Raw genomic sequence first — 19,911 nt, 5'->3', positions numbered from 1 at the left:
TGATTCTATCCATAACTAATTTGATCTCGGCATCTTTTAGTAAAAAATTGTTTTTAATTTTAATTGGGAAAGACATCCCCTTTCCCAAAAGTCCCCAAAGATATTCACACACCCTAATGTCTTTCTTAATTCTTTTTGTGAGCATCTATACTATTAGTTAAGGAGAGGTGGGGGGCGGGTGCCACATGGCAGCCCCCCACCTCCCCCACAAAAAAAAGGAGAATGCGGGGGCGGGTGCCACGCGTCCAGCACCCCCCCTCGCAAAAATCGCGCCCGCCCCGGTGCGAAGGCGCTAGGGCGAGTCTAGGCACGGAGCACCTAGTTTACGAGTATGGAAAGGTCCAAAGGTGGATGTGGAAACTAAACCAACAAACGTCCTACCAACCTCAAGATAGATTGAAGTTTCCATTTTCGGAAAGCTAGATATTCTCTTTGTAAATTTTCTAGGCCTTCTAAAGGTTTTTGATCAAAGAGGAGCTTTTGCTATGGACAAATTAGGTCCTATATGTAGAGCAACATTGCTTATTGAGAGGTTTTTTCACTTTTTAAGTAAGGCCATACTAAAGTCACCTACTTCTTTATGCAACTTTGGAATCCCTTCTTGTCTTTCAACCTTCTCCTTAGAGTCTAAAAACATTTGCCTCTTCTATGCATCCTTGTTACAATAGCCAAAAAGGGCATGCTAGGGTGTGCCGAGGGAAGGAGGTCATTGATGGAGCTCTATGCCAATTTTGTGGGGGTTGAAAAATGGTCCCAAGGCAAAACAAAATAGGGATATGAATTGTCAAAAGGCATTGATTGAGGTTTCATGGTTGTGCAAAATGCCACTCATATAGAATCAAATTAGTCCACAAGAGAAGGTAACTATGTCCAATAGCATACAAGAGAGCACCAAAAGTTCCAACCAAGCTCAACTACATAAAGAATCCAAAGCTCTAATGCCAATAGTAATTATCTCCCATTGAAGCAAATCTAAATGCAAAATAAGCAGTATAAGCTCAAGACATCAAGTGCATGACCATCTAGAATCCAAGATACATTTGAAAGCATGAAACTCAAGTAAGTCTTCAAACCCATAATGTCAATTATTAAAGCAACTAAAGCATTGTGGGATCTTTTGCTCAACAACCAAGACCCACGGACCACTTATTACTTCAAGCATTCCAAGTGAGCTCTAATGGCTATCTCTCACCTAGCCGACGCGCTGTCAAAAAGTAGAGTTCATTGTTCTTGGGGACTTTCCGGGATTCACTACGTGAGCATACAGTGACCGATCTGCGCACCAGTGGTATCAGAGCGGAGCTGAGATCAAGAGCTTCCAATGGCTATCAATCTCGTGCGAAGGTGGAGCTCTTGGAACGATCGGGCTCTACGGTTAATCTCGTCGCGAACCGTCGATACAGGCAGACTTCTGGCGATCAAGAACCCCTGTTTCTGTCATTAGATCGCGAAGGACCGGGCTATCCAGGCGGAGGACCACTCCTACATCTCCTTCAACAAGTCGTGGACAACCAGAGTTAAGCTCATAACCTCCATATCTAATTCTTTTCAAAAGCTTAGTGTTGAAGCTTAAAAGCTTTAGGAAGCTTAAAAAAAGCTTCAAAATTCGTCATCGAGCTATGAGAGGATGCCCGAAAATCTCGCGACGGGAAAAAATGCCCCCCCCCCCCCCCCTTGAATCTGTGCCATTTTTTCTATAAGCCCCCCCCTCTAAGCTTAAACAATTAAGCTTAGTCTTCTAAGCAAGTCTCAAACCCTGCAAATCATTAAACTTCAGGCCACACACCACAAAGGTCAAGTTCTGCAAGTAAATTCTGATCAAGTTTTGCAAGTTCATTAAGTCGACTAAGTTCTGCAAGTCTGCAACTCTGCAAGTCACATAAGTCTGCAACTCTGCAAGTCAGACTAGTCAACTGGAGTCAGAATTGATTTGTGCTCAAAACTCCTAGAAGGACTGTTCCTGTGCAGAAACTCCGAACTGCAAAGTTGTTCATTGGAAGGTACTCTACCCATACACAGGTTTGCTGAAGCATTTTCAGCATACGAAGAAGAAAAAATCGCAGAATTTCTGAAGATTGAGAAAGATATACCCAAAAACACATAAGCCTTGTAACCCCGAATTTGAGCTACGCTCATCCCGCTAACCTGATTTTGAGTGAGAAAGGTCTTTTGAGTTTTACAGGATGACGGAACCACATATGGATGATCTTATGGCTGAAGGCGACCTACCTGAACCTACGATGGAGCAAAAGCTGGACTTAATCATAATGCAATTGGAAGAAGAACGAAGGGCTAGGCAAGCATTGCAAGCGCAACTGGAAAAATTACAAAGAGCATCTACCGACAAAGAAGAACCTCAAGCTGAAGATCTGATTCGATGTACCATCGACGCCACTCTTGAAGCTCAAACCATTCGCAAGGAATCAAAGATAAGTAAATGAAGTTTCAAATTCCGTACTTTCAATGGCATACGAGAAGGAAAGACTGTTCTAGCATTCATTAGTCAGTTTGATGACTATTTCCATGAGGAAACCTATGAAGAAAAAGATAAAATCAAGTGTGTTACTAATCATTTGGTAGACAGAGCATCACTTTGGTGGATTGTAGTACGCAAGAGCATAGAATGTCCTGCTACTTGGGAAGATTTCAAGAAGAAGTTCATGCAGAATTTCCTTCCACCACAATTTCATGAGAAAGCTATCAAGCAATGGGATCTTCTCCAGCAACGAGATCGTGAGCCTATTCCTCAGTATACAGAGCGTTTTTGGAATGTACTACTCCAGCTACGCTTGCTTGAAGACGTACCAGAGGCGACACATAAGCGCAAGTATATGTCTGGACTCCTTGGGCATTACTACGCTGAAGTTAACATGTTCAAGCTTGCTACTTTTAAAGACGCCATTTCACTAGCTCATGACACTGAAGATAGCTACGAGGTAGAGACAGACAACCACAGCAATTCCAAGCCAATGGTAATTATGGATCTAAACAATTCAATTCCAATTTTAGAAGATTTAATCCAGGTCGTTTCTCTTCATCATCTTTCCGCAAGAATTAAGCAAAACCACCTGCATTACCATCCAATGTCAATCAAAATCCTAAGCTTATTCCACAACCAAATCCAAATGTACCTAGACTTCGCGCCATTGCAAACAATGTAACCAAAGCCAAGCCAATAGTATGCTATAAATGCCACCAGCCTGGACATTTAGCAGCAAATTGTCATTCAAAGAAGCCACCAGCTCATATCAACTACCTTGGAGCAATGGATGAAGACGAACATGAAGATATGCCTGATTTCACTGAAGATGAGGACGACACTACTACTACTTCCGATACTTTACCAGGTATGCCTACTCCACATTTATTATTGACTATGAAATGTTTGGTGCATGGAAAGGAAAAGACTATTTTGCATGATGACGGTAGTACTCATGACTTTATTTCAGCAAAATTGGTAAAAGAATTGAAATTACAGACTGTACCTATGCATTATCGCATCAAAGCTGCATTTTTAGGCACTAGGCATAATGGTATACAGGAAGTGCAAGACTTAGAGATTCAAATTGGTCAATACACTAAAAGAAGAAATTTTCTAGTTGTTCCATTACAGTCGAGTGACATTATTTTAGGTATGCCTTGGCGTCACCAACATAACCCAGATATAGACTATTCCACACACACAATGAATATTAATTTTCAAGGAAAATCTATTACATTATATGGTATGCATGCATCTAATGTTTTTCCACTGCTTTCGCATACTCAAGCTAAACGTGCATTACGCAAGAGTAGTAAATCCTATCTCATTTGGGTGAATGAACTGCAAGTAAAAGAAAGTCATATGCACCCTAGGCATAAAGAATTTCTTGCATATTTTAAGGACTATTTTGCAGAAGACCTACCACCTGGTTTACCTCCTTCACGTCTAGAAGACCATAAGATAGATTTGATCCCTGGCACACAACCACCTTGCAAAGCACCATATAGGCACAACCAGATAGAGCAAAAAGAAATCCAGAGTCAAGTTGAGGAATTACTAAATAGAGGATTGATTAGACCTAGCAGTTCTTCATTCGGTGCACCTGTATTGTTAGTCAAGAAAAAGAATAATACCTATCGTATATGCATTGACTATCGAGCTTTAAATAAGATCACTGTAAAGAATAGGTACCCTATTCCTAGAGTTGATGACCTTATGGATAAACTGCAAGGATCTGCTATATTTAGTAAAATTGATCTTAAGTGTGGTTATCATCAGGTGAGACTAGATAAGTCTAACATATTCAAGACTGCATTTAGAACACAGTTTGGTCATTACAAATTTTTAGTCATGCCATTTGGATTGACTAATGCACCTGCTACCTTTAGTAGAATGATGAACCGTATCTTTTTGAAATATCAGTATTGTGTAATTGTTTTCTTTGATGATATTTTGGTGTTTAGTCAAAATGAGAAAGAACATTATGAGCATTTGTCATTGGTTTTTCAGTTATTGAAAGAAAATCAACTGTATGCAAATCCTGAAAAGAGTGAATTCTTTAAAACAAAAATTGAGTATTTAGGTCATATTGTATCATCTGATGGAATTAAAGTTGATCCTAAGAAAATTGATGCAATATTGAATTGGCATGTACCTAAAAATATGCATGAGTTACGCTCATTCCTTGGTCTTGCTAGTTTCTATAGGAAGTTTGTACGTAATTTTTCATTACTTGCTTTACCATTAACCAAACTTCTGAAGAAAGGTATTGTCTATCATTGGTCCGAAAATCAACAGAAATCCTTTGACTTATTGAAACATGCATTAACCCATGCCCCTGTTCTACAATTGCCTGACTTTAATAGACCATTCTTTCTAGTAGTGACCGATGCTAGTGGATCAAGAATAGGAGCCGTACTTATGCAAGACAATCATCCTATAGCATATTCTAGTTGTAAGCTGAAACTCTCTGAGCTGAAATATTCCACATATGACAAATAATTATTAGCAGTTGTACAAGCATTAAGACAGTGGAAACACTACTTAATGGGTTCAGAATTTATGATAAAGACCGATCAGCAAAGTATTAGGCATTTACTTAGCCAACCTCAAATCTCTGACTGTCATATCAAATGGGCTTCCTTTATTCAAAGTTTTCATCCTATCATTCAATACCAACTTGGAAAAGAAAATGTAGTGGCTGATGCATTGAGTAGAAGACCTACCATTCATAATATTTATGTCATATCTTTTGATTCTTTGATTGTTATGAAAGATACATATCATCAAGATATTACTTTTCATTCTGATTGGAATAAATTAGTTCAAAATAATTTTATTCCTATTGATTCATTGTCATATAATGATGGATTTATGTTTTATAAAAAGAGATTGTGTATTACAATTCCATTCCGATCTTTTGTTTTGAATGAAATTCATTGTCCCCCATACCAAGGTCATAGAGGTATCATATCTACCTTACGTATATTAACTGAAGATTTTTATTGGCCGCATATGGATGCTGATGTATCTAACTTTGTTTCTGAATGTTTGATTTGTCAAAGAGTTAAGAGACATCATGGTAAACAGTATGGATTACTTATGCCTTTGTCTATTCCATCTAAACCTTGGGAACAAATTTCTATGGATTTCATTACTGGTTTACCAAATACTAAATCTAACCATGATATGATTTGGACAGTTGTAGATAGATTTAGTAAACAAGCATATTTCATTCCATGTAAGAAAACTTTAACAGCATCACAAGCAGCACAATTATTTTTGAAAACTGTTTTTACTAACCATGGATTGCCAAAATTTATTATTTCAGATCGTGATTCTAGATTTTGTAACAACTTTTGGATTACTCTATTTGCTAACCTAGGCACAAAGATTGATTTCTCATCTGAATTTCATCCAGAAACTAATGGACAAACAGAAGCCACAAACAGCACCATTCTAGATCTTTTCCGTGCATGTACTATCTCTAAACCTCAGACATGGGACACTCATTTGCATTTATTACAGTTTGCATATAACAATACACCACACACATCTACAAAGAAAGCACCGTTTGAAGTCAACCTGTTGCATCTTTGTCTAATAGAATTCAGAGTGCTGATGATATTGCTAGTATGCATAACAGTATTTTTGATGAGGTTAAAGATATGATTGCTAAAGCCCAGCAATCATATACCAAACAAGCCAACAAGAAAAGACAAGTAATGAATTTCAAAGTTGATGATTATGTTTGGCTAAGAATAGAAAAACGTAGACTACAAAGTGTAGATAGACATCTAGTTGTCAAATTAGCCCCCAGATTCTATGGACCATTTAGGATCATTCATAAAATTAATGATAATGCATTCAAGTTAGAATTACCATCTCATTGGAAAATTCACAATACATTTCACATTAGTTTATTGAGACCATTTAGAGGCCAATTACCTGTACACCCTGTTTATGAAAACCCACCTTTATTAGAGGAAGAGACTGAAATACTTGAACCAGAAGCTATCATAGACATTGACTTTATGACCACTAGAACTGGCCGAAGGTATTCTAGATATCTAGTTAAATTTAAGAACCATCCTATAGAGGAAGCACAATGGATGCACGCTAGAGACTTAAATGCTTTCCCCACTCTGTTAGCTCCACATTGAGCTAATAGCAATTGAGGTCAATTGCTATCCCACCCCGGGGGTATGATGCCAGGAGGCATATTTCACAGTGGATTCCGTGCCACGGTGGATTCCATGAGGTTTTACGGTGGATTCCGTAAACTTTGATGACTGGGGCTCATACACAAAGTGGATTCTTTGTGCGAGAAGTTGATGGGGACGCCTGTCCTTTTTGGGCGTTTCATTAATTTGGTGTGTACATGGGTAATTCCATAGCGGGTGATTCCGCAAAATGCATATTAAATTAATAAACGTTTATGAGTTTAGAGTGTGCACTCGTAATAAATTAAGGTTAGGATTTATTTCTAACCAGTTGATTTATTTATGTAGCTGAAGACTGCTAGGTATTCACTTTTTTCGGTTTAATTGTATTATTTTACTAACGATTATGAATGCTTCAGTTGATGTGTAGAGATAGCAGCAGTGGCGGAGGAAAGCATTGGAGTCTAGCGAGTATTCGATCTATGGATTATATTTGTTGGGGGTAAAGGCGCCTCCGCCGTGCCGCCCCGTGTATTACTACACTGACAGTACCCGCCACTGCACACTGCAGGTGGCGGGCGCCCGTCATGTCACTTTATTCTTTATTCTTTTAGTGACAGTTTGAATAAAGGAAGGCCCGGTCACACATTGTGACTGTTGGAGTTCCCATTTCTTGTCTCTCTCTTTTCTTGCTCTTGCTCTCCCGCCATAGCTTGCGTGCAAGCTTCGATCCTTCTCACCTTTCAACTCGTATCAGAGCTTGGCATTCTCTTGCTCGAGCTCGACTCGGTGCTTCCCGACCTTCGCATCGACTCGCTTCACGCATTGGATCTCCATCCCGACAGCCATATCCGATCTCCCCGAGCTCCTGTCACTCCCCGGCTTCCCGAGCACCTCCCAGCCTATTGAGGCACCTTCAAGGCATTGATACTGAGGTATTTGATCATTCTTTCAGGGTTTTATTTCAGTCTACAAGTTGCAAACAGCAAGGGCAGCCATGGCTTCAAACCCTTGAAGCTTATTCCCCTCATATTGTGCCTTACACCTATCAAGGCTCAAAGAGGCTTGTCATAGGCCTTTGATAGGCCCTTCTTGAGCCCCCCATTACCCCCTTTTCAGCCCATGTGGAGCAGCAGCAAGTTCAACACCAACAGGGCAGATTGCATCATTTTTTTCCAGGCTGTGAGCACTCATCTACTTCAGCTCCACACTTGGCCATTGCTTCGTGCTCTCTACCTTGATCAAGAGGGCTACAGACTTCATGTTTGATGTCATTCAAGCTTTGGGCATTGGTCTTGATCATTCGGGGCTGATTTCTTCAGATTTGGGACTGTCATAAATTGTCATAACAGGCTGAAAACAGGGTAGCACCATTGGCATTAGCATTTGTTGCTTATACTCCATTCCGGTTGTGCTATTTGATGCCCATATGCGGTCTACATGATGCCTAGTGCCTTGGGAATGTATACACATGATTATGCCATGATTTTGGCTTGAAATATTGGCTGATTTGGAACTGTTATTTACTGTTATACAGTGCTGGAAACATGGCAGCCACACTTGGCATTGGCATTTGATGCTTATACTCTACTCTGGTTACCCTATTTGATGCCCGTATGCGGTCTACTTTCTACCCGGATGTATTGGGGATGTATGCATTTGGTTTGACCATGATTTTGGCTTGAATTTGGGGCTGAAATCTACTGTTTAGAACAGTAAATACATGCTGGAATAACAGTGGGCTGAAGGTACTTTACAGGCTTTGGCACTTACCTACCGATACCGGATGTATGCTTTGAGCTTTGGCATGATGTCTCTGACATTTGGGGACGGCTTGGAGCATATGTATGAGATTATGGGATGCTTTTGAGCTTCGTATTAGCTCCGTCTTCATTGGCATTTGGACCGACTTGGCATGCTCGTGGACCGCCTATGCCTCATGTCTCTGCTTGACAGTTAGGCTTTTGCATTACATGCTTTGGTTCGTGACATATGCTATTTGGTTCGTGTATGCCATACCGACATTTGGAGCTTGGATTTGGATGTATTTGAGCATTCCCGGCTTACTTGATCACTGATCTTGGTTGCTATTTGGATGTCATTGAGTTGACTGAGAGCTTATTTGGGCTTATGTATTACTTCATGGTTAATACGATCGGTGCTTCATGTATGTCATGCTCTCTTGGATGCGCTTGATGCATTGACAGGGTCACTTATCACTGGTGCTTTCTCTTGGGTTATTTGAGCTTCTGAGCTCGCTTTGTACGCCTTTTGTGCCAGTGGGAGCATTTTACATGCTTGCTTGACCTTTGACAGTTGCATGCTATTGGAGCACTTACATGTATTTGGAGCAGTTTATGTCTTGAGCAGCTACATACGCATTGAGACTTTGGGATCATACTCCGATCTTTATGGATATGCATTGATGTACTCTTGGTTCAGAGGATGCTTATGAGCTGAGTCTCATATTTGGATCTTTCTCTTTGAGCAGACATCTATTTGTGTCAGGTTTTGGCAGTTACAGGAACACTTTGCCTAGAGTGTTTGGGGGTGTGCCTTTCACTGGCAGATGTTATTTTGACATGCTTCGGTGTTGAGCTCATGTTCTTTTCACTGTCATTGGCCTTGCTTATGTCCGTTTCATGCCGACTTTGGACCTAGCATTGTTTGCTTGACATTGAATCCTATTTTGGGACAGTTTGCTCTCTAGACTACATACCTGCAATTTATTACAGCAAGTAGTTATTGGTGGACTGAGGTGTACTTTTCATGCTGAAATATCTTGATTTGGTGTACCGCACCTAGTACTAAGTGGGCAGCAACTTTTGGCACACTTTGCTCGCCCTTTGGACCCCGTTTTGGTCATTTTTGGGCAGTTTCTGCAGTAAAACAACAAGCAGTTTTGGACTGTTTGGGCATTTCCAGCTTGCATAATGGCGTCATCTTCGCATGATAGTGCCATCTTTAACATTACAAAGTTGGATGGTACCAACTACTCTTATTGGAAGAGTCAAATTTGGCAGGTCTTGGTGCAGAAATCTCAGATTAAGCCACTTCGGTTGAGTGGGGAGCAGCCTGAAACTATGGACAATGACGACTAGCTTGAACTTGATGAGCTATGCAAGTCCACGATTGTATTGTCTCTCACTGAACAGGTACATTATAATGTATTTGAGGAAGCACAGAGTGCATGGGATCTATGGAATAAGATCAAGAATCTTTATGATAAGAAAAGTCCGGCGAGTCAGATGTACTGGTTGAAGCAGCTTATGGATCTGCACATGAAGGATAATGCGACTATGTCTGCTCACTTGAGCCAGTTCCATGCTATACTGAAGAACCTGACTTCGCAAGATATCACCTTTGGAGAGGAAGTAACTCCTCTTTTCTTGCTTGGGACTCTGAATGAGTCATGGGATGTATTCCGCACTGCTCTTTATGCCTCTAGTGCGACTCTAAAATTGGCAGATGTTGAGAGTGCTCTTCTTCAGGAAGAGGTGAATCACAAAAACTTGGATGCCTCTCGTGGTAGTCATGCTTTGACAGTTAGAGGCAGGAATGAGAGGTATGACCGTGGTAATGGCCGAGGCCGTGACTCGCAGAAGGGTCGGTCTAAATCTCGTGGTGGCAAGTCGCGTAGTAAGTCGCGTGGGCGCAATGCAAATGTCACTTGTCATCATTGTGGGAAAAAGGGCCATATTAGACCATAGTGTCATGAGTTGCGCAATGAGAAGTGCAAGGATAAGGGGAAAGATAAAGTGCAGGAGAAGTCCTCTGATCGCAGCATAGTACCTACGAAGTCCAGCGTCAAGATTGAGGAAATTAATGTCACGCAGACTGAGGCGTCCGATGGTGGTGATGAGTTTATACTTGCAGCTAGTTCTTCTGATGCTTCACACTTGACTGAGACACCTAGTATGTATGCACAGTGCTGATTATTGGATTCAGGTGAGTCCTTCCATGTGACGCCTTACCGTGAGTGGTTTCACTCTTACCGTACTGTATCTGGATCAGTCAGACTTGGAGATGACAGGTCTCTTGATATTGTGGGCTGTGGAGATATTCAGTTGTAGTTTTCCACTGGCAGTTCCTTTTTGCTAAGGGATATACGTCATGTACCTGCGCTTACGCGCAGTCTTATGTCTGCAGGACAGTTGGATGATGCAAGGTTTCATGTCTGTTTTGGGGATTCTGCCTGGAAGATCACCAAAGGCAGACTTGTGCTTGCTAGAGGCGCCAAGGCTGGCAGCCTCTATGCTCTTGTTGTATCTGGGTCTTCTGTAGACCATGTTTTGGCAGTGGGCTCTATCCCACATGTATCACTTTGGCATGCCCGTTTGGGGCATATGTCTTTAAAGGGAATGAAAATGTTATCTGGTTTGCAGTATCTTCCGCCTTTGGATTATGCATGTTTTGACTCGTGTGATCATTGTCTTTATGGTAAGCAGAATAGGTCTACGCATAAGAAATCGGGTAGGCCACGCATGAGTGAGCCGTTGGCATTGGTGCATTCCGATGTTTGTGGGCCTATGCCTTGCATGTCTATGGGTGGCGCGAAGTACTTCGTTACCTTCATTGATGATTTTTCTAGGAAAGTGTGGGCTTATCCCATAAAGCAGAAGTCCGATGTCTTGGCAGTTTTTCAGAGATGGCTTGCTCTTGTTGAGAACCAGACTGGGTATAGGCTGAAATGCCTTAGGACTGACAATGGGGGAGAATATGTCTCACGTGCTTTTGAGCAGTTTTGTGATGACAGGGGTATTAAGCGTCAGTTGACCGCCCCTTACACCCCACCCCAGAATGGTTTGGCTGAGCGCATGAACAGGACTATTTAGGAGCGTGTGCGCTCTATGCTTAGCCATGCAGGCCTACCCCAGAGTTTTTGGGCTGAGGCAGTTAGTACGGCAGTGCATGTCATAAACCGATCACCTTCCAGTGGATTGGATTTCCAGGTTGCAGAGGAAGTTTGGGCTGGTAAGCCACCCTCTTATGCGCATCTCCGTGTCTTTGGATGTGAGGCATTCTGCCATGTGCCCAAGGACAAGAGGAGCAAATTGGATCCAAAGAGCATTAAATGCATATTCCTTGGCTATGGTGAGTCAGGAGAGATGGGCTATCGCCTATGGGATCCGCAGGCGCGGAAAATAGTACGTAGCCATGTTGTCGTCTTCCATGAAGACAAGATGCACAGGCAGCCTGAGAAGGTGGTTGAGATCCACAGAGTGATCTTTCAGGAGGAGCATAGAGCTCCAGCACAGCCAGTAGTACAGCCTGCAGCAGTTCCTCCACAGGGCCAGGGTGTTGGACAGGCAGTTAGACAGGCAGTAGAGCGTGCGGTGAGACGGTCTGCTAGAGACAGACGCCCACCTGACAGATTTCAGCCCTCTATGCATTATGTTTTGGTTACAGATGTAGGAGAGCCTTTCACTTATGATGAGGCTATGCGCAGGGGTGACAGTCACTCCTGGGAGAGGGCTATGCAGTCTGAGATAGACTCCCTGTATAAGAATGAGACTTGGGATTTGGTTGCTTTGCCTAAGGGCAAGAAGGCTTTGCCATGCAAGTGGGTGTACAAGCTGAAAAGTACCCCTGGATACCCCAAGCCGGCATACAAGGCTAGATTGGTAGCAAAGGGTTTTAAGCAGGAACATGGTGTGGATTTTGATGAGGTCTTCTCTCCTGTGGTTAAGATGACCACCCTGCGCTTAGTCTTGGCTTTGGCTGCACAGCTTGACTTAGATCTATATCAGATGGATGTCAAGACGGCTTTTCTACATGGGGACTTGCATGATGAGATCTATATGGATCAGCCTAAGGGCTTTGCAGAACCTGGTAGGGAGCACCTAGTGTGCAAGTTGAAGAAGAGCTTGTATGGCTTGAAGCAGGCACCTAGGGAATGGTATCATAAGTTTGATGCCTTTATACAGTCACAGGGCTACAGCAGGAGTGCTATGGATCCGTGTCTTTACACGAAGAAAGCCCGTGATGGCAGTTTGCTTATCTTGGTACTCTATGTTGATGATATGCTGATAGCAGGGAAAGCTCATGATGAGCTAGATGCTCTTAAATCTCAACTGAAGAAGAGCTTTGAGATGAAGGATTTGGGACAGGCCTCACATATACTTGGGATGCACATTAAGCACGATAGGCATCAGGGGCTTTTGTATCTCTCACAGCGGGAGTACATTCATAAAGTCCTTGAGCGCTTCCGCATGCAGGACATAAAGCCTATTGGCTGTCCATTACCTTCTTATGTGAAGGTATCACAGGCCGATTGTCCACAGACAGATGAGCAGAGGGCCGAGATGGCCAAGATCCCTTATGCTTCAGCCGTGGGCAGTTTGATGTATGCCATGATAGCCACTCGTCCAGATATTGCGCATGCAGTTGGTGTTGTGGCATGCTATATGGCTACACCTGGTAGCAGACATTGGGATGCCGTGAAGGGTATCATGAGGTACCTGAAGGGCACAACAGATATGTGTATTTGCTATGGCAGCCAGGATACAGGGGTCGTGGGGTACACTGACTCCGATTATGCAGGACATGCAGATAGTAGGAAGTCCACTTCTGGCTATGTATTCACCTATGCTGGAGGGGCTGTCTCTTGGATGTCCAAGGTTTAGAAGTGTACGGCTTTGTCTACCACTGAGGCCGAGTATGTTGCAGCCACTGAGGCTTGCAAGGAGGCCATATGGTTAGGCCGTCTAGTTGTTGACCTTGGGATTGATGCTACACCTACACTGCATTCGGATTCTATGAGTGCCATTCAGTTGGCTAAGAATTCGGTCTTCCATGCGAAGACGAAACACATTGAGGTGAGGTATCACTTCATACGTGGTGTCGTGGAGGACAAGTTTGTTGACCTTGTCAAGATCTCCACTGACGAGAATCCTACAGATCTACTCACGAAGAGCCTCACTACTGAGCGCTTTGCCTTCCTTAGGAGGCTGATGGGCGTTGGATGAGACGTCGCCTTTCCTCATCCCTTGTACCTATGTACATTTGTACTGTCTTTTCTTTTTTTCTTTTCTCTCTCACTAGGGCAGATTCGCCTTTAAGTGGGAGGTTGTTGGGGGTAAAGGCGCCTCTGCCGTGCCGCCCCGTGTATTACTACACTGACAGTACCCGCCACTGCACACTGCAGGTGGCGGGCGCCCGTCACATCACTTTATTCTTTATTCTTTTAGTGAGAGTTTGAATAAAGGAAGGCCCGGTCACACATTGTGACTGTTGGAGTTCCCATTTCTTGTCTCTCTCTTTTCTTGCTCTTGCTCTCCTGCCATAGCTCGCGTGCAAGCTTTGATCCTTCTCACCTTTCAACATTTTGATAGGCACCACGCCTATATTTTTTCATATCTATTGAGGCATCGATTATTTATTATTATTTTGTATGCACCTATGCGCACGGATATGTTAAGGCGCCACACCTATATTTTTTCATGTCTATTGAGGCATCGATTATTTATTATTATTTTGTATGCGCCTATGCGCACGGATATGTTATTTCTATTTGGACATTGTATTGGGCGTGCCAGACTCTTTGGGCACCGTCCATTAGCTTTATTCCTATTTTTGTAAAAGCAAACTCAAAAGCTAAAAGCTTGATATATTTTTGTAAATTGGGCTATTATTGAGCATGAAGATGGAATATACATAAAATACATGCTTTGTGAAGCGCTCACACAAGGCATGGGAGGAGATTGCACCCAATTGGTCTCTTGCTCTTGTCGTTCATGATTTTTACCTTGTAACTTGTGCAAAAAGTAGAGTTCATTGTTCTTGGGGACCTTCCGGGATTTACTACGTGAGCATATAGCAACCGATCTGCGTACCATAAGGGTACCAAATCCCAAGTCCTATTGGCTTCTAATGTAGCCATCTCCTCTTAAATTGTTGTATCCCAATGAGCATGACTAACAACATCCTCAAAATAAGTGGGCTCAACATCCTCAACTAGTTTCACTATATAAGCATAATAGTGAGCTGCATAACCTTCAAAATCAAATCTTTTAACAAGGTATCTGACATTGCTAGATCTGCATACCACCAGATCACTCAATGGAGCCTTTACATTACTATGAGCTCTTTGTACACCTGGTGTCCTGACTAAAGGAATGCCAAGCTCATCATCCAAACTCTCCGAACCACTAGAATCTCCATCAAATCCCAAATGACTAGTAGATGCATCATTACCATCCAGCACTTTCTTCTTTCCTTTGTCCTTCCCTGTACACTTATAGATCCACCTGAAGATGTGGGACTACTCCTTAGTCTCGCAGACCAAGGGCTCACTATCGGTATAGTACCAGATGATGTTTTTGGTCCACTAAGACTCTGTGATTCTTGTTTTTCTTTTTGCACATAGTTGTCTTGATCATTATCATCATCTAATACATCACCAGTAGGTGCATACCAGCTGCCCATCTCATCAAAGATAACATCCCTGCTCACTCTGAACTCACCTCTGAGACAGGGTTATAACAGTGATACCCTTTCTGCTCTAAAGAGTACCCAATAAAAATACATTTTTTAGCCTTTGGATCAAGCTTCTTCCATAGCTCATCTGGCACATGAACGTATGCAACACAGCCAAATACCTTAAAGTGCGATACATCAGGCTTCTTGCCAGTAAAGCATTCTTCAGGAGTCATCCCATGAACTGCAGCTGTGGGAGTTCTGTTCATAATGTAAACAATAGTATGGATAGCCTCAGACCAAAAATGTTTGGGCATATTCTTTTCAGCCATTAATGCCCATGCAACTTCTGCAATATGCATGTTTTTTCTTTCTACAACACCATTTTGTTGTGGGGTATACCTGCACGTAAATTGCCTCTTTATCCCATGAGTCCTCAAGAAGCCATTGAACTCATTAGAGAGGTACTCTCCCCCTCCACTTGATCTCAAGCACTTTACTTTTAAGCCTGTTTCTATTTCAACAGCTGCCTTAAAAGATTTGAAGTGCTCAAACACATCACTTTTTTCCTTCATGAAGTATACCCATAGCTTCCTTGAACATTCATCCATAAATGTGGCAAAGTATTTGCTACCACCAAGAGATACATTCTATGTAGGCCCCTAAACATCTATATGTACCACATCAAGTATATTTATGCTCACTTCTCTATCATGCGAGAAGGGTTGTCTCGCCTGCTTACCAAACTGACATGCTTCGTAGACTTTATGCAATTCTGCAACTCTAAAAGAAGGCAGCCCTGTAACCAATCCTTTGGACCGCATTAATTTCAGCCTTTGCACATTTGCATGTCCAATACATTTATGCCATATTTCAATATCTGCAACTACTCCTTTTCCTTTAGCATACATAACAACATCCATTGTAGGAATTCCAACATCTAAAGTGAACATTCGGCCAACTCTACTTCCTTTTGCAACCAACCTGCACTTATCATTAAAGTCTTCTACAAAACAACCTTTTGCATTGAATCGGACCTGCAACCCCTGCTCTATCATTTGGCCAACAGATACTAGATTCTTTGTAATTGATGGCACATGTGATACATCTGTTAGACTCTTTGTCTAGCCATCATACAAGGACAAGGGAACCTTTCCAATGTGTGAAATTGGGTGGCATGAATCATCACCTGTCTGCACATAACTTGGGTTTTGTAAGTCCTGCATCTCTCCAAACCATTCAACATGACTAGTCATATGATTAGATGTACCTAAATCGACATACCATACATCATCATGTGTCCCCCTTTTTGTAACCGCATTGATCATATGCTGCATAACAAGCAAATACTCATTTTTGTCTTCATTTTATCGTGAAGATGATGCATAGTTTCATTGCTGCAATTTACCACTGCGAATATCATACTTCTTTGCATAGCAATGGGCTGCAATATGGTGTGTTTTGCCACAATAATGGCAAACAATAGTAGAATTTTCACAACCTCTATTCTGCCATCCACCTCTTCCTCTAGAGCTCCCCCTACCTCTAAAGTTTCCTCTGCCTCCAGAAACTTACATTTCACCAAATTGTTGATTGAACCTGTTTTGCTAGTTATTGCCAGCACGTCCCATACCACGGCCTCTTGAAGAGGATCTACCACGTCCCCTTTCTAAACTCGAGTAAAATGCTTGGACCTATTCACAATTTTTTTCAGTCGAATCACCTTGCATATTGATCTCTTCAGTACTCATGAGAGAGCACAGTTCATCAAACTCTGGAAATGGCTTCCATACATATACTGAAGTAGCAAATGATTTCCATGCCTTCTCATTGTTAAGGCCACTCAGAGTGGATGAAACCAAATCATCATCATCCGGCATTGCATCAATCACTACTAAAGCATCTGGAATATTCCTCACCTTCAACACATACTCATTGACAGACATTTTCCCTTTCTTCAAGGCATTCAAATCTTGCTTGAGTTGAATCTTTTATGCCTTTCTATTTACTGAAAACATGCTCTCAAAAATTGTCCAAGCTGCATGTGAAGTTTCTGCATTCCTGATATGTCCCAGCATAGTATTATCAATGACTGTAGATAGATAGTACATCACCTTTTTGTCTTTTGCATTCCACTCTTTCCATGCTTTTAACTCATCTGCAGTCGGAGGGATACCCAGCTCTGGCTCCTTTTCTTCACCTGAAACAAATTCATAAAGGCCCTTTCCAATGATGAAGTTTGTCACACGGAACTTCCATGAAAGGTAGTTGTTTTTGTCGAGCTTCTCAATAATGGGATTTCCACTCTTGTTTGCCATTATCACAAACAAGGATATAACACAACAAGCTAGTCTTCTGCAATCTTTCACAACACATGCACATCAATACACTGAGCAACCTTTTTCACTGATTGCTCAATAGTACATGTAATCTGCAACCTGTTTGCAGATAAACCTTATGTTTTCTTCCTGCAAACACCTCAAAAATTACAGATTCACAATCTGTAACCTGCGTACCCACTTTCGGTCAATACAGCCGAAATCACAATGTACCCTGAAACTGCTGTCCGCAACCTTGCGGCTCTAAAACGGGGCCTGAAACGGCCTCAGATGCCCAAAATAATTGCAGATAAGATGTAAAGGACATATATGTAGAATGTATAGTGATCTGCTCGCACACCAAATCTCTGAGCAATCTGATATTTTTGCTCGACCCTGCTTCCGGTGCCTCCACAGGCATTATCCAAGAGAGAGAGAGGAAGAATGGAGAGCTTCTTACCCGTTACTTACTTGCTCGAACCTAGCTTCTTCTCCTTCACTTGATCCTTCAAAATCAACGTCTCTCAATGGCGCAGCTCTGATACCATGTCAAGAATCGTGTGGTGGGGGGATTTGCTTGAGCTGTTGCACCAAACACACACTATATATACAAGAGGAAGCTCACTCAAGAACACAAGAAGAGAGATGTAGGCCGAAACATTTTCTTTCTGGTTTCTTCTTCTTCCTCCGCACACTATACAATGTACACAAAGTATAGATAAGATACAACATAAAGGAAAGTGGCCTACAAAGTTAAACAGTGCATAATTGACTACACTAATTGACTGGTGCTATGTCTTTGCTAGTTGTAGGTAGGTGTAACAAACTAAATATAATAAGTGATAAGTTAGTGGCCATGTGAGTATCATAACGACCACCAACGTGCTAAGTGTAGATGTGCAGACCCATCTAGCCAGGCGGTCCATTATCAATATCCACACGTGTTGAGCTTGCCATCTCAACATTTTTTACATCTTTTTCATAACAACCATTTGATGTAAATCAAACATACAATCCTTGTTCTACAATATAATCTATAGAAACCAAGTATTTTGTAATATTTGGTATCTACAACACATCAATCAAGTACTTAGTTTTACCATCCTGCATACTCAAAGGAATATTTCCAACATGAATAATGGGGTGACTTGTATCATCCCCTATCTCCACATTGCCTAGAGACTCTGGACTGTGCATCTCTCTAAACTGCTCTTTATGAGAGGTCATATGGTTAGAGGTACCTAAGTCTACATACCATACATCATTCTTTGATGAACCATTAGCAATCATAGTATTTATAGAGAATTGCATAATGAATAACTATTTACTTTTGTCATCATTATTTCTGCTAGTAGATATATAATTATCTTGTTTCTTTTTTTTATTTCTAATTCCAGTCCTCTTTTTGAAAAAGTTTTTAGAAATTTAGCATTTTTGAACACAATACTAGTACCCTCGCTATCACTCCTTGCTACCACTTTGATCCCCCCTCTTCATCGGGAGTATCCTCCCCTATTTTGTTGTGCATCATAACTTTGACCACGCCCACCATCTTGGCCTCTATCACAAGCTCTATCCCTGCTAGTAGGATAAAAGACATGTTCTGACTTCTTGCTTTGAGAAGAAGATGAATCCAACCCAAGATTCTTCTCCTCAAGTATTAACATAGAAATTAAGTCTACAAAATAAGGGATATCTTTCATCATATTTATAGACGACCTAAAGCTCTTGTATTCATCTAACTAAGCATGCATGCATACCATCATCATCATCAACTATCACATTAATAGATCCAAGAGCTTCCACAATAATCTTGATCTTCAAGGCATAATCATTAATGGACAAGTTTCCTCTTTTCACGTGCTTCATCTCTGACTTGAGCTATACCTTTCTAGCCTTTGTGTTTACTTCAAACAACCTTGCCAAATTCTTTCATGCAATAGTGGGGTTATTAGATTCCTGCAAATAGTCCATTATGCTATATGTTACACTAATAGACAAGCAAAACATGACTTTACTCTGTGTTTGCTCTCAATCTTCATTAGTCTTTACATGTTCTATAGTAGCATTTCGCATAAGAACTTCAAGTGCTACTGCCATGTTTTCTTCAATATAATTCCAAATACGCTCTTCAAGAAATTATCATCCCAAATTTTCATGCAATATAATTTTTCTCATCAATCTTCTCATTTACAATTTGATTAAAGTTGTTAGACATTTTGAAAAAACAAACAACTTGCAAAAAACTGCAATTTACAAGTAAACCATTACTAGATGCAGCACAACTAAACATGTAGCATTTATCACTAATTATGCAACAATAACTGTAATCTGTAATATGTATGTGGATGCCTTCTATGTTTGCAACCCAAAAAATACTTGAAACCTTACAAATTTGAGATCTATAACTTGTGTACATGTAAATAGCCGATACAACCAAAATTATAGTATACCCAAAAATTGATGTCACGACCACTTGCAAGCCTAGAATGGATTCATAAAATAACCTCAAATACAAAAAATCATAGCA

Source organism: Lygodium microphyllum, chromosome 20 (genome assembly GCF_053477565.2).
Source record: "Lygodium microphyllum isolate KBCC chromosome 20, Lygodium_microphyllum_v1.1.10, whole genome shotgun sequence".
Taxonomy (NCBI): domain Eukaryota; kingdom Viridiplantae; phylum Streptophyta; class Polypodiopsida; order Schizaeales; family Lygodiaceae; genus Lygodium; species Lygodium microphyllum.
The sequence above is the reverse complement of the archived record's forward strand: the minus strand, read 5'-3'. Positions refer to the sequence as shown.